This window comes from Lycium barbarum, chromosome 4 (assembly GCF_019175385.1).
Source record: "Lycium barbarum isolate Lr01 chromosome 4, ASM1917538v2, whole genome shotgun sequence".
NCBI classification, from domain to species: Eukaryota; Viridiplantae; Streptophyta; class Magnoliopsida; order Solanales; family Solanaceae; genus Lycium; species Lycium barbarum.
Genome location: NC_083340.1, coordinates 89,565,438 through 89,579,312, shown reverse-complemented (window position 1 = coordinate 89,579,312; position 13,875 = coordinate 89,565,438). Strand labels below are relative to the sequence as shown.

General features: G+C 42.5%; 1 protein-coding gene across 1 annotated transcript in view; it reads right to left on the bottom strand.

Moving 5' to 3' along the window:
• Positions 1-1,488: 1,488 nt before the first annotated feature.
• Positions 1,489-13,875, bottom strand: part of LOC132636137 (uncharacterized) — a 34,048-nt gene continuing 21,661 nt past the window's right edge. Inside the window, exon 7 of the mRNA XM_060352845.1 lies at positions 1,489-2,083. The gene's annotated coding sequence lies outside the window, so the exon portion shown is untranslated. The remainder of the gene's footprint in view (positions 2,084-13,875) is intronic.

The following is a 13,875-nucleotide window of genomic DNA, read 5'->3' as shown; positions in this document are numbered from 1 at the left end:
AAAACCAAATATTAAAGAAGCGATTAACTTAAGTCACATAGTAACTCCATTATTGAGTAAAATATCTCTACATGCATAATGTTGATTAATAAGCCAAGTCTACTTAAAAGTGCAACGTCAAACATCTTATGATAAAACAATTCATCACCTATGTATTAACACTAAACTATACATAAGTCATTACCCTTATTTCTATATAATTGTCCAGTAATGAACATACCAACTGCTAAGGATATTATCTTCCAAAATCAGGTAGTATTTGCTAAAGAGGAAAAACAATTATGAACAAGAACGGAGATGATAATATACTCTGACAAATTTTAACATTGCTCAACACACAAAAAAAAAATGTCGCTGACAAATAAAAAAAAGGAAGATACACGACTAAAAACTAACTATTTTCCCACCGAGTTTTTCATTGAAAATTGTTCAGTGGCTATTCCCACAAATATTTTGATTGAATTAGTGAGAAAAGAAAAAATAGTAGTGTTTTCACACGGACAAATTAAAAAGTTTCCCAGCGTTTTAATGATAATATGTTTCCTACCGTGCGTATTCTAGTTAGGTAGTTCGGTGGGAATAAGGTGGGAAAATCATGTTTTACACAAAAATTTCCCACTGATTCACGGTGGGAAAATCATATTTTATACACAAATTTTCCACTGATTCACGATGGGAAAATCATGTTTCTAGTAGTCATATCATACCGGAGAAAATAATGGGATGAAAAAATTTGTGTAAACCATATTTTCTTTTTCAACTTTTCACCTTCTAGGAATTTAGGGCTTTAAATAAAACTATTGTTTGCTATAATTTTTAGATAATATTACCCTTCAAGCTATGTTGAAACAACAATTCCGAATTTCAGGTTTGACATGGTAACAAAAGTATAAAAGAATTAAAAAATTTCCTAACACTGCAGTAAAAACGCTTTTTCCCAGCATTTTGTTCCTTTATTTTGCGACGGTTCAAACTGCCGCAGTATAAAATTAGCAGCAGTTTAGACCTGTCGCCTAATAAGGGGTCGGAAAACCCTTTTCCGACGGGTTAGCATAATCGCTGGAATAACCGCAACAAATTACTAAACAGAGGCGGTTTGGTTATGTTTAGCGACGGTTTGTAAGTGAGCTACTATTTCCCGGCGGTTTTGTTAGGTTTAGCGGCGGTTTGTAACTGATATACGATTTCCCAGCAGTTTAGGTTGATTTTACGACGGTTAAACCCATAAAACTAAAAATACGATTTTCTGGCAATTTGCAATTCAATTTGTTGCACTTTGACCCATTTCATTCTGTAGAATTTGCCTAATTTTAACATATTCCAACCTATAACCAACATAGAAATTGAATAGAAAAAGAAGTTTTGCAAAATATATAGCCCACTGCAATTAAAAGAGCTTCTGGTCATATAACAAAAGATCTCATCACAAGACATAAAATCTGCACTACTCAATAAAAGGCACAGAGGCAAAATATAAGAACCAAAATCTGATATAAGAACTAAAATATGATATACTGATGCAAAATCCACAGTTCCGGAAAAACAAGTTCATTGCTAACAAAATTAGAACTGAAATCCATAAGCAAAATTCAGATTGAACAACATGATTAGCATCGCTGTGGGTTTCAACATTTGGATGAGGAAGATGGTCTTGGCCTGTTTGATGCCTGAAAATATAAACATTAAAAACAAATAAGAACAATAAGGAATAACACTTTTCGGATAAAGAATAACCTACTACTTGAGTACCACAAAGTTTAACACTTTCAATAAAGGCAGCTAATTTTTAAGAAAAGGTAGAAGAAAAGATTATCGTGATTACTGCAGCTGCCACTTCACTTTTACTACTACTTGCTTCTCATCATTCCCATTTGCAAATTTCAAAACCATCCACATGATTTAAACCTTATAACCATGTAAATAAAACCTTCATTTGACCTTGTCCTTTTCTTGAAGCACCAACTTAAATATTCCTTCACAAAAAGCCAAAGGAGTAGACCTTTTTTTTCCCTCTGTTGCTAGTTCCATTTCCACCTAGAACTAGCAACAGAGGAAAATAAATAGATGAGGCTGATATAGTGAACTGATTTGTTATATCCCGTGTTTTCACACGTTTGGAAAGACTTGTTATATATTGGATTTTTGTGATATAAGGTCAATTTGATATTTTGTTGAACATAGGAGTTATGCATGAAAGAATAGAGTCATGGAAGTGTGGGACAAGGCTAAGGGCAATTTTGGAATTTTGGAAATTAGTTTCCGGAATTACAAAATATGATTCATAAGCTATTGGGCTCAAAAATTGAATTGAATTGAGGCCCAATTATGGGACCTTTGCCGGCCATCAAAGGCCTTGATCCAAGCCCAATTTAATTGGTCATGTGCTTGGTCATGTGACCAAGCACTTCAATTATATATCTAGAACACTTGTGATAAGAATGAAACAAGAACAAAGCAAAGCAAGAGCAAAAGAGATAGGGGGTTTCGGGTTTGAGGGGGAATTTCACCCACCAAAAATATTGCTCCAAAAATTTATTTCTTGTTGATTTCCTACTAAGTCAAGGTTCCTTTGTAACTTGGTATAGTTGTTTTGGAGTGGGAAGCATTAGAATCACCAAAGTGATCATATCGCCAAGTGAAGAAGACTTGAAGAAAAGGTAAGAATTTCTACCTTTTTATTGTGTTATGAAGTTTTGGTTGTGTTGTAGTATATAGAAATGTGTTGATTGTATGGAAAAATGGAAGTTTGCAAAGTGGGTTTGGAATATGAGGTGTAGCCGTGTGTATATATAGGTGGTATACCCACAATGTGTTGAATTCATGTTATATTCTAGTTGTGATTGTGATGAAATGCATATTGGGATTGAAAGTTGAATGATTTAGTTGAATTTGACAAAGAGGGTTCTTGGCCGTGTGGTATGTTGGATTTGGGATAAAAATGAATTAAGTTGTTTAGTGTGTTAGTGTGTTATTGTAATGTAAATGAAGTTAAAATGATATAAGTTTGTATTGAATTGGAATGTAGAAACTTATGTCGTTTTAGTATGATTTGCCGACATTAAGGAAATGAAGTTGTTTGGTTGTTAATTGTGATGATCATTGATGAATTGGGAAGTTGGAAACATGTTATGAAGTTGTATGCCAAAGATTTGATGTCTTGCATAAGACATGACTTTGACGGAAGGTTGTATATTATGTATATCGAGTGTATAACTTGAGGAAAACGATATGAATTGTTTCTAGAACTATATGGTGATGATCTTGATTGTTGATGAATGTGAAATTATTGATATTAGTGAAAGTTTGGGTTAGAATGAAGGTTATGTCAACTTGTGAGAAAAATGACTAGTTGAAGGATATTTGTGTTTTTAATGATTCATTGTTGATATTGATGTTGTCGTTTGGGTTGTTGTTGATGATTTATAGCCGAGTTGAATTCTCGGGGTGCTATATGTATAGGGGAAGTGCTGCCGAAATTTCGGTAGACAATTATGCCTTAAGTTGAAACTTTGGTATTCATAGCTTACAATTGGTAAACTTGACCAATTGCAGTTTTTCGACGAAACGGGAAGTGAGTTTGGAAAGGCGTAAGGAGCGTGAAAGGTATGTAAAGCAACCCCAATTCTTCCCTTGGCATGCCCTTAGTGTGTAAGGGTCGGATCCGGGCCTCGAAGGACCTCTTGGCCCTCGGAATCCGCAAGAGAAAATTTCAGTTTTTCCTTCAGTAGAATTGAACTACTTTGGTACACTTTTCTTGAAATAATGTGTCACGACCCAGCCCCGTGGGCCGCGACTGGCACCCTACCTGGGTGCCCAGACCGAATCACACATTAATTATAAGGTCCAAACGTATTTCCGAATTTTTCGAAATCATATCAAATGCAATTTATGTCAAAATATGTCTTAAGCGGTCGCACCAAATCAAAATGCCATATCAAATACAAACTGAGCGGCGGAATAGACATCGCCGGTCAAAAGTGCAAACGTAAGCATAAGGGCCATTTGGGGCCATCATAATGAACAGACCGCTTTAAGACCAGAAAACGAAATCAAACCAACACATACAGGACCCTCACCCCACATATATGACTACAGGCCTCTACGAATTCAAAACAAAGACATATGGCGAGACAGGGCCCCGCCGTACCCAAATAGTCAAATGTACAGAATATATACAAAGCAAAAGGAGTCTGTACCAAAAGTGGACTCCGGATCAAGGAGGAGTACTCCGGAATAGCAAAGAGTGAAGCCTACTGTGGAGGATCACCAATGTCTGCACCTGCGGGCATAAAACGCAGCCCCCGAAAAAGAGGGGGTCAGTACGAAATATGTACTGAGTATGTAAAGCACGGAGTACAGAAATATGGATCAAAACCGAAAGCAAATCAGATGTCAAAGTGGAGTACAAATTGGTATGTCAAAAATCTGTATCGAAATCATATACGTATACATAATGCAAACGAAATCATGCAAACGCTTAGGAACGTGGTCGCCACTCCGACGCTGGCGCCACACACAGCATAACACCAGAAGGTTTCAAATCTCCGTACATCCCCGAACACAAACATAATCATAGGTGAGCGTATCGCATCACGAGCCATATCACAGCATAACTCCAAACGGAACCCGGCCCTATGGCGAAGCCTCGGGAACCGTAACACAGCATACGGCCGAATTATCATAAGGCGCACGAATCAAAACCGAACCGGGAACCGGTGAACGAAGTCATAATAAGGCACGAGCGGAGTCGTGAGCAAACAAATGCAAATCATATTTCAAAATAGTCTTTCAAAACATAATGGTTTCATAAGTCATTCCATAATACAAAGTAATCGAATACTTAGTCGATACAAAGGTTCGTTTCACAAAAAGTTTCCCAAAATGGTACGTATGGCTCAAAACGTAACTTAGTATATCATAATATCGAAAACATATCTCATAGGAGGGAGTTCCAAAGCCGAAAGTATCATATCAAACTTTATTCACAAGAATTGCCCAATAAGACAATTAGGGCGTCTCGGGGTTAGCGGGCCCACCTCGAGTCAAATTGAGGTGGCGGACGTAATTTACGAACATTTATAGGCCAAAGGGTCATACATAATCATTACCAAGTAACCCGATCACATTTCGATATGTTTCGGATGATTGGTGGCATTCTAGCCAAAATAGAGCCCTTAGGCTTCAATTGAATTGAATGAATAGTAACTTTCCTGTGGATCGGGTTTCGAGGAGCAGGAATGCTCCGGAAGTTCTCATATTCGCCTATCATACTAAGATATGCCAAACGAAGAAGTGGGAAGCTTTACATACCTTACGGACGTCTTACTCTCTCCCAAAAGTCAAGTCCCGTTTCGCCCGAAATCTGCAAATGGTCAAAGTTACCAATTGAGACTCTTAGGCTTAAAAATGCTTTAACTTCATTTTTGCCTACCGAAATTTCGGCAGCATTTCCCCTATAAATCTAACATCCCCGAGACTTAGCTCGGCTCAAAATACATCAATAAAACAGCCCACACATCATCAAACAACACAAGCAATAATCAAACCACTCTAGCTTCAAAGTTCAACTTTATTATCTAAGTTGGCAACTTTCGTTCAAACTTCTAAAACACCAATTCTATATCTACATAATTGCATTCATTTCCTCATTCAAACTTATACAATCACATCCTAACTACAATCCAAGCCATACACGAAATTTCCCCAAAATCCATTACTTTCCATAATTCTTCAAAACATCGAAAATTCACGACGAACATTCTAACTCGCGTCGTTTCATTCCGAATTCATTAACATCATTATAAATTCATATTTAAAGTCTCTAGCACCCTAAATATCCAATGATATACACAATTATACCGAAAGTATACGCTTTCCGATAATATCCGAAATCATTTTCCAACGCCAATTTAATTCATCAATCAATCATTTACGACACCATGATCACAACCACATTATACCAACTAAACAAGATCAATTCACCTCACTTTCTTCTCCCTATGGCTCACGGCCAACACACAATATACGCACACACCCACGGCTTTCTATTTACATTAAAGTTACGGGATTCTCGTCTATTCCCAATCCTTAACATCTTCATATCAATTCTATAACATTAAAGGGGCAAAATTCTTACCTTTTCTTGAAAACCCGACTTGTCGTAAACGAGGTCCTTGTGCCAAACTAATTATACCCCGTTGAAGAGGGTCTTGAGTACTTCACAACTATGTAGAAATTAGGATTTTTGGATCACAAACAAGGCTTGGAGAATTTCTTTCTCTTCTCTTTCTTGGTTCGGCCGAAGCCCTTTTGTGGGGTGTTCTTGAATTTTTGTTCTATTTTCTTGATAATTATCAAGTGTACATGATATATATATCCTTTTAAGAGTCATGTGCTATGCACATGACATCAACATAATGGGTTTGGGCCTTGCTAAGGCCGGCCACCCTAATCCCTTGGGCCTAAACTTTGTGTCATATTTTCCTTGGCCCAATTCTCGAAAGGTCCCGTTTTGTAATTCCCGAAACTAATTTTCGAAATTCCAAATTTACCCTCGGCCTTTTCCGATGTCTTAACATTAAAGATTCCATAACCAACATAGTCATATTCACTAAAATCAAATTATTTCCTTATAACACATAAATCGTAATTATTTCTCGATTTCCAATTATACGAAAACACGGGACATAACATTCTCCCCTCTTAAGAACATTCGTCCCCGAATGTTAAATTAATCTTATAATGTCTTATGATCAAGGAAGGAGTGTCCCTTTTTAATAATGACATACATAATTCATTTTATCCATCAACACAACAAACTGAAAAAAAAATTAGATTACCTGTGGACGTCGGGAACAAGTGAGGGTATCTCCTTTTCATCTCGTCCTCCGCCTCCCAAGTCATCTCCTCCCGATTATTGTTGCGCCACAGGACTTTGACGGAGGGCACTTCTTTAGTGCGTAGTCTCCGCACCTGTCGATCCAGAATAGATACAGGCTGCTCGTCATAGGATAACTGCTCCGTCACCTGAATGTCATCAACTGGGAATATCCTGGAAGGATCACCAATACATTTCCGCAACATAGACACATGAAACACCGGGTGTACGGCTTCCAAGTCGGATGGTAAGTCTAGCTCATAGGCGACCTCGCCTATCTTTCGAACGATCTGATACGGCCCAATGTACCGGGGGCTCAACTTACCCTTTCTACCGAATCTCATGACACCCTTCATGGGCGACACCTTCAGGAATACCCAGTCGCCAATCTGGAACTCTAGCGGTCGACGTCGTCTATCTGCATAAGCTTTCTGTCGACTCTGAGCAGCCAATAACCGTTCTCGAATAAGCTTTACTTTATCTACGGCTTCCTGGATCACATCTGGCCCAATCAGCTTAGTCTCGCCCACGTTAAACCAACCAATAGGAGATCTGCATTTCCTGCCATACAGGGCTTCATACGGTGCCATCTGAATGCTGGAGTGATGACTATTATTATAGGCAAAATCAATAAGCGGCAAATGATCATCCCAGCTGCCCCGAAAATCAATAACGCAGGCCCGCAACATATCTTCGAGCGTATGAATAGTGCGCTCGGCCTGTCCGTCGGACTGAGGGTGAAAAGCTGTACTGAGACTCACCTGAGTCCCTAATCCCTCCTGAAATGACCTCCAGAAATTTGCTGTAAACTGGGTACCTCGGTCAGTAATAATAGATATAGGGACTCCGTGAAGTCTGACTATCTCTCTGATATACAATCTGGCATAGTCCTCAGCCGAATAGGTAGTCCGAGCCGGAAGGAAATGGGCTGATTTCGTCAGCCTGTCAACAATAACCCAGATAGAGTCGTACCTGCGTGGAGTGCGCGGTAACCCCACAACGAAATCCATATTAATCATCTCCCATTTCCAGGCTGGAATTTCCATCTCCTGTAATAATCCACCGGGCTTCTGATGCTCGATCTTAACTTGCTGGCAGTTCGGGCACTAACTAACAAACTCAGCAATATCTTTCTTCATGCCGTCCCACCAGTACAAACACCTGAGGTCCCGATACATTTTAGTGGAACCAGGATGAACAGAATACCGTGCATTATGGGCCTCGCCCATAATCTGCCGCCGTAAGCCCGCAACGTCCGGTACACAGAATCTGCCGTCATATAATAATACTCCGTCAGGCGAGATCTCAAACTGAGTCTTTGCTTTATTAAGGGCCACATCTCTGTACTGAATCAAAAGAGGATCCTCAAACTGGCGTTGCTTTACCTCCTGAATAATAGATGACTTAGCAACTGGACGAACAGAAATCCCAGAATCTCCAGAATCCGCCAAACGAACTCCGAGGCTGGCCAGCTGACGAATGTCATGAACCAAATCTTTCTTACCAGGCGGTACATCAGCCAAGCTGCCCATAGACTTGCGGCTATGTGCATCCGCTACCACATTGGCTTTCCCCGGATGGTACAGAATATCAACGTCGTAATCCTTTAGTAGCTCAAGCCATCTCCGCTGCCGCAGATTTAGTTCCTTCTGCCTAAAAATATACTGGAGACTCTTATGGTCCGTATAGATATCAACATGGACCCTGTATAAATAATGCCGCCAAATCTTCAAAGCATGAATCACTGCGGCCAACTCAAGATCATGAGTGGGATAGTTCTTCTCGTGCGGTCTGAGCTGCCGGGAAGCATAGGCTATGACTCGACCGTGCTGCATCAATACACAACCTATCCCAATACCAGAGGCGTCACAATAGACAACATACCCGTCAGATCCCTCTGGAAGAGCCAGAACTGGTGCTGTAATCAATCTCTCCTTCAGCATCTGAAAGCTGCGCTCACAGGCATCTGTCCACTGGAATTTTGCTGCTTTCTGAGTAAGCCTCGTCAGTGGTGCTGCAATAGAAGAAAAATCATCCACGAACCTGCGATAATACCCAGCCAATCCCAGAAAACTGCGCACCTCTGTCGGTGTAGTAGGCCTGGGCCAATTCTGCATAGCCTCAATCTTCTGCGTGTCGACCCGAATACCATCTGCGCCGACAATATGGCCCAAGAATGCCACAGAAGTCAACCAGAACTCACATTTAGAGAATTTAGCATATAACTTCTGCTGACGGAGAATGCCAAGTACCGTCCTCAAATGATCTGAATGCTCCTCGGCTGATCGCGAGTAAATCAAGATATCATCAATAAACACAATAACAAACATATCCAGAAAAGGCCAAAATACCCGGTTCATCATATCCATAAATACCGCTGGAGCATTAGTCAGCCCGAAAGACATAACTCTGAACTCATAATGCCCATACCGGGTCCTGAAAGCTGTCTTCGGGATATCTGACTCCCGTACTCGCACCTGATGATAACCTGAGCGCAGATCTATCTTTGAAAAGTATTTAGCGCCCTGCAGCTGATCAAACAAATCATCAATCCGAGGGAGGGGATATTTATTCTTTATAGTCACCTTATTAAGCTGCCGGTAATCGATACACATCCGCAATGACCCATCTTTCTTTCTGACAAACAATACCGGCGCTCCCCAGGGTGATGTGCTGGGTCTGATAAAGCCCTTATCCAACAAATCTTTCAGCTGCTCTTTCAACTCCTTCAGCTCAGCTGGTGCAATCCTGTACGGAGGAATAGATATAGGCTGCGTATCCGGCATCAGCTCTATAGTGAAATCAATCTCCCGCTCAGGCGGAAGGCCAGGAAGTTCGTCAGGAAATACATCTGGAAACTCACTGACGACCGGAACAGACTGAAGGGTAGGTACCTCCGCGGCAGTATCGTGCACACGAACCAAATGATAGATATACCCCTTCTGGATCATCTTCTTAGCCTTAAGGTATGAAATAAACTTACCCCTCGGCGATGCTGTAGATCCGAACCACTCTATGACTGGTTCCCCTGGAAACTGAAAACGGACTACCTTTTTCTGGCAGTCGACATTAGCATAACAGGAAGACAACCAGTCCATGCCCATAATGACGTCAAACTCAAGCATATCTAACTCTATCAGATCAGCCTTAGTGCTACGATCATAAATGGTCACAGAACAATCTCTATAGATCTGTCTTGCTATAACAAAATCCCCAACTGGCGTAGCTACCTCAAATGGCTCTATAAGCTCAGACACTATCCCAATTTTACTAGCAACAAGCGGGGAGATATATGATAAAGTAGAGCCAGGGTCAATCAATGCATATACAGATCTGGAGAAAACCAGTAATGTACCTGTGACGACGTTTGGCGAAGCCTCCTGATCCTGGCGGCTGGCCAAAGCATATATGCGGTTCGAGGGACCGCTAGAACCTGAAGCGCCACCGCGGCCTCGACCGCGTCCTGCCGGTGCTGGCATACCTCTCCCTCCAGGGCGTACAACAGATGGAACAGATGAAGAACCGGCGGCTGACCCTGTCTGCTGAGCAGCACTACCAGAACCGCTAGCCAAAGGACAGTCTCTCATAAAGTGGCCCTGACCACCACACGAAAAGCAAGCTCCAGTCGCTCGGTAACACTCCCCGGGATGAGACTTCCCGCAATGAGGACAACGGGGCCTGGGTGGTCTGGCCTGGCTGGGGCCCCTGGATACCTGCGAACCTGCCACTCTGGAGCTCTGACCGGCCCCAGACGGTCCCGTACTATCGAATCTCCGGCTGCCTGACTGAGTACTCCGGCCGGAGGGAGGAAAAGGTCTATCTGACTGCTGCTGCTGAGGCTGTCCGCCTCGGGAATCTCCAGAATAACCTGCAGACCTAGCCCTCTTAGGCGGCCTCCTATCTCGATCTCTGCGAGAAGGATCAGACCTGCGACGGTCCTCCATACCCATCGCATAGGCCTGAAGTCGGGCAATGTCCATGTCTGCCTGCAATGACACTGCCATACAGCTATCAACCAAATACCGGTCCAATCCCATAACATATCTGTGCATCCGATCGGACATATCTGCTACCACGACCGGTGCATATCGGGCCAGAGAATCAAACTCAAGGTTATACTCGCGAACACTCCGACCCCTGTGCTGTAGACGTAAGAATCGATCAGCCCGCGCCCGTCGTAACTCTGGGGGAAAAAAGTGGCGGGTGAATGCTGTCACAAACTGATCCCAAGTGGCTGGAGGGGCACCCTCTCCTCTAGACAGCTCCCAAGTCTCGTACCAGTGGGTGGCCACGTCTCGAAGTCTGTGCGAAGCTAGCTCAACCGACTCGGTCTCTGAAGCCCTGACCAAGTCCAGTGAGCGTCGCATCCCCCGAATAAAATCATGGGGGTCCTCATCGGGCTTAGACCCAAAGAACTCTGGAGGGCCACATAACAAAAACTCCCGAACTCTCAGGCTGTCCCGCCTGTCATCGTCATCATCATCTCTCCGCCCGCGTCTGTGAGCCTGTCCTGCCACCAATGTAGTCAGCAACTGTACAGCCTCTCTCAGGGTCCTATCCTCCGCCCCTGGCTGAGGAGCTGGAGTCTCAGGTGCGGGTACACGGACCTCTGGAGCTGCTGAAGGTCCTGCTCCAGGCTGTACTAGTGGGGGTGTAGCAGACCCCTCAGAATGAGGCACATCCTCAGGCAAATCATAAACACGAGCCTGGGTAGCTCGCTGTGCCTGGCTAGTCTCTCCCATCCTCGCTTTGCCCTTCTGGGCCACCGTTGCCTTCTTCGGAGGCATCACTGCAAACACAAAGGCGAGTCAGATCAAAATCATCCTAGTAGCACAGCTCTATCGCACGATCTAAGATTCCAAAGAAAGTAACATCCTAAATGCCCTGTAGCTCCCTGTTTATAGATGTGGTGCACAACACATCGATAAACAAGACTCTACGAGACACGGCCTGTAGACATTCCGAGGACAAACTGCTCTGATACCACTTTTGTCACGACCCAGCCCCGTGGGCCGCGACTGGCACCCTACCTGGGTGCCCAGACCGAATCACACATTAATTATAAGGTCCAAACGTATTTCCGAATTTTTCGAAATCATATCAAATGCAATTTATGTCAAAATATGTCTTAAGCGGTCGCACCAAATCAAAATGCCATATCAAATACAAACTGAGCGGCGGAATAGACATCGCCGATCAAAAGTGCAAACGTAAGCATATGGGCCATTTGGGGCCATCATAATGAACAAACCGCTTTAAGACCAGAAAACGAAATCAAACCAACACATACAGGACCCTCACCCCACATATATGACTACAGGCCTCTACGAATTCAAAACAAAGACATATGGCGAGACAGGGCCCCGCCGTACCCAAATAGTCAAATGTACAGAATATATACAAAGCAAAAGGAGTCTGTACCAAAAGTGGACTCCGGATCAAGGAGGAGTACTCCGGAATAGCAAAGAGTGAAGCCTACTGTGGAGGATCACCAATGTCTGCACCTGCGGGCATAACACGCAGCCCCCGAAAAAGAGGGGGTCAGTACGAAATATGTACTGAGTATGTAAAGCACGGAGTACAGAAATATGGATCAAAACCGAACGCAAATCAGATGTCAAAGTGGAGTACAAATTGGTATGTCAAAAATCTGTATCGAAATCATATACGTATACATAATGCAAACGAAATCATGCAAACGCTTAGGAACGTGGTCGCCACTCCGACGCTGGCGCCACACACAGCATAACACCAGAAGGTTTCAAATCTCCGTACATCCCCGAACACAAACATAATCATAGGTGAGCGTATCGCATCACGAGCCATATCACAGCATAACTCCAAACGGAACCCGACCCTATGGCGAAGCCTCGGGAACCGTAACACAGCATACGGCCGAATTATCATAAGGCGCACGAATCAAAACCGGCCCGGGAACCGGTGAACGAAGTCATAATAAGGCACGAGCGGAGTCGTGAGCAAACAAATGCAAATCATATTTCAAAATAGTCTTTCAAAACATAATGGTTTCATAAGTCATTCCATAATACAAAGTAATCGAATACTTAGTCGATACAAAGGTTCGTTTCACAAAAAGTTTCCCAAAATGGTACGTATGGCTCAAAACGTAACTTAGTATATCATAATATCCAAAACATATCTCATAGGAGGGAGTTCCAAAGCCGAAAGTATCATATCAAACTTTATTCACAAGAATTGCCCAATAAGACAAATAGGGCGTCTCGGGGTTAGCGGGCCCACCTCGAGTCAAATTGAGGTGGCGGACGTAATGTACGAACATTTATAGGCCAAAGGGTCATACATAATCATTACCAAGTAACCCGATCACATTTCGATAGGTTTCGGATGATTGGTGGCATTCTAGCCAAAATAGAGCCCTTAGGCTTCAATTGAATTAAATGAATAGTAACTTTCCTGTGGATCGGGTTTCGAGGAGCAGGAATGCTCCGGAAGTTCTCATATTCGCCTATCATACTAAGATATGCCAAACGAAGAAGTGGGAAGCTTTACATACCTTACGGACATCTTACTCTCTCCCAAAAGTCAAGTCCCGTTTCGCCCGAAATCTGCAAATGGTCAAAGTTACCAATTGAGACTCTTAGGCTTAAAAATGCCTTTAACTTCATTTTTGCCTACCGAAATTTCGGCAGCATTTCCCCTATAAATCTAACATCCCCGAGACTTAGCTCGGCTCAAAATACATCAATAAAACAGCCCACACATCATCAAACAACACAAGCAATAATCAAACCACTCTAGCTTCAAAGTTCAACTTTATTATCTAAGTTGGCAACTTTCGTTCAAACTTCTAAAACTCCAATTCTATATCTACATAATTGCATTCATTTCCTCATTCAAACTTATACAATCACATCCTAACTACAATCCAAGCCATACACGAAATTTCCCCAAAATCCATTACTTTCCATAATTCTTCAAAACATCGAAAATTCACGACGAACATTCTAACTCGCGTC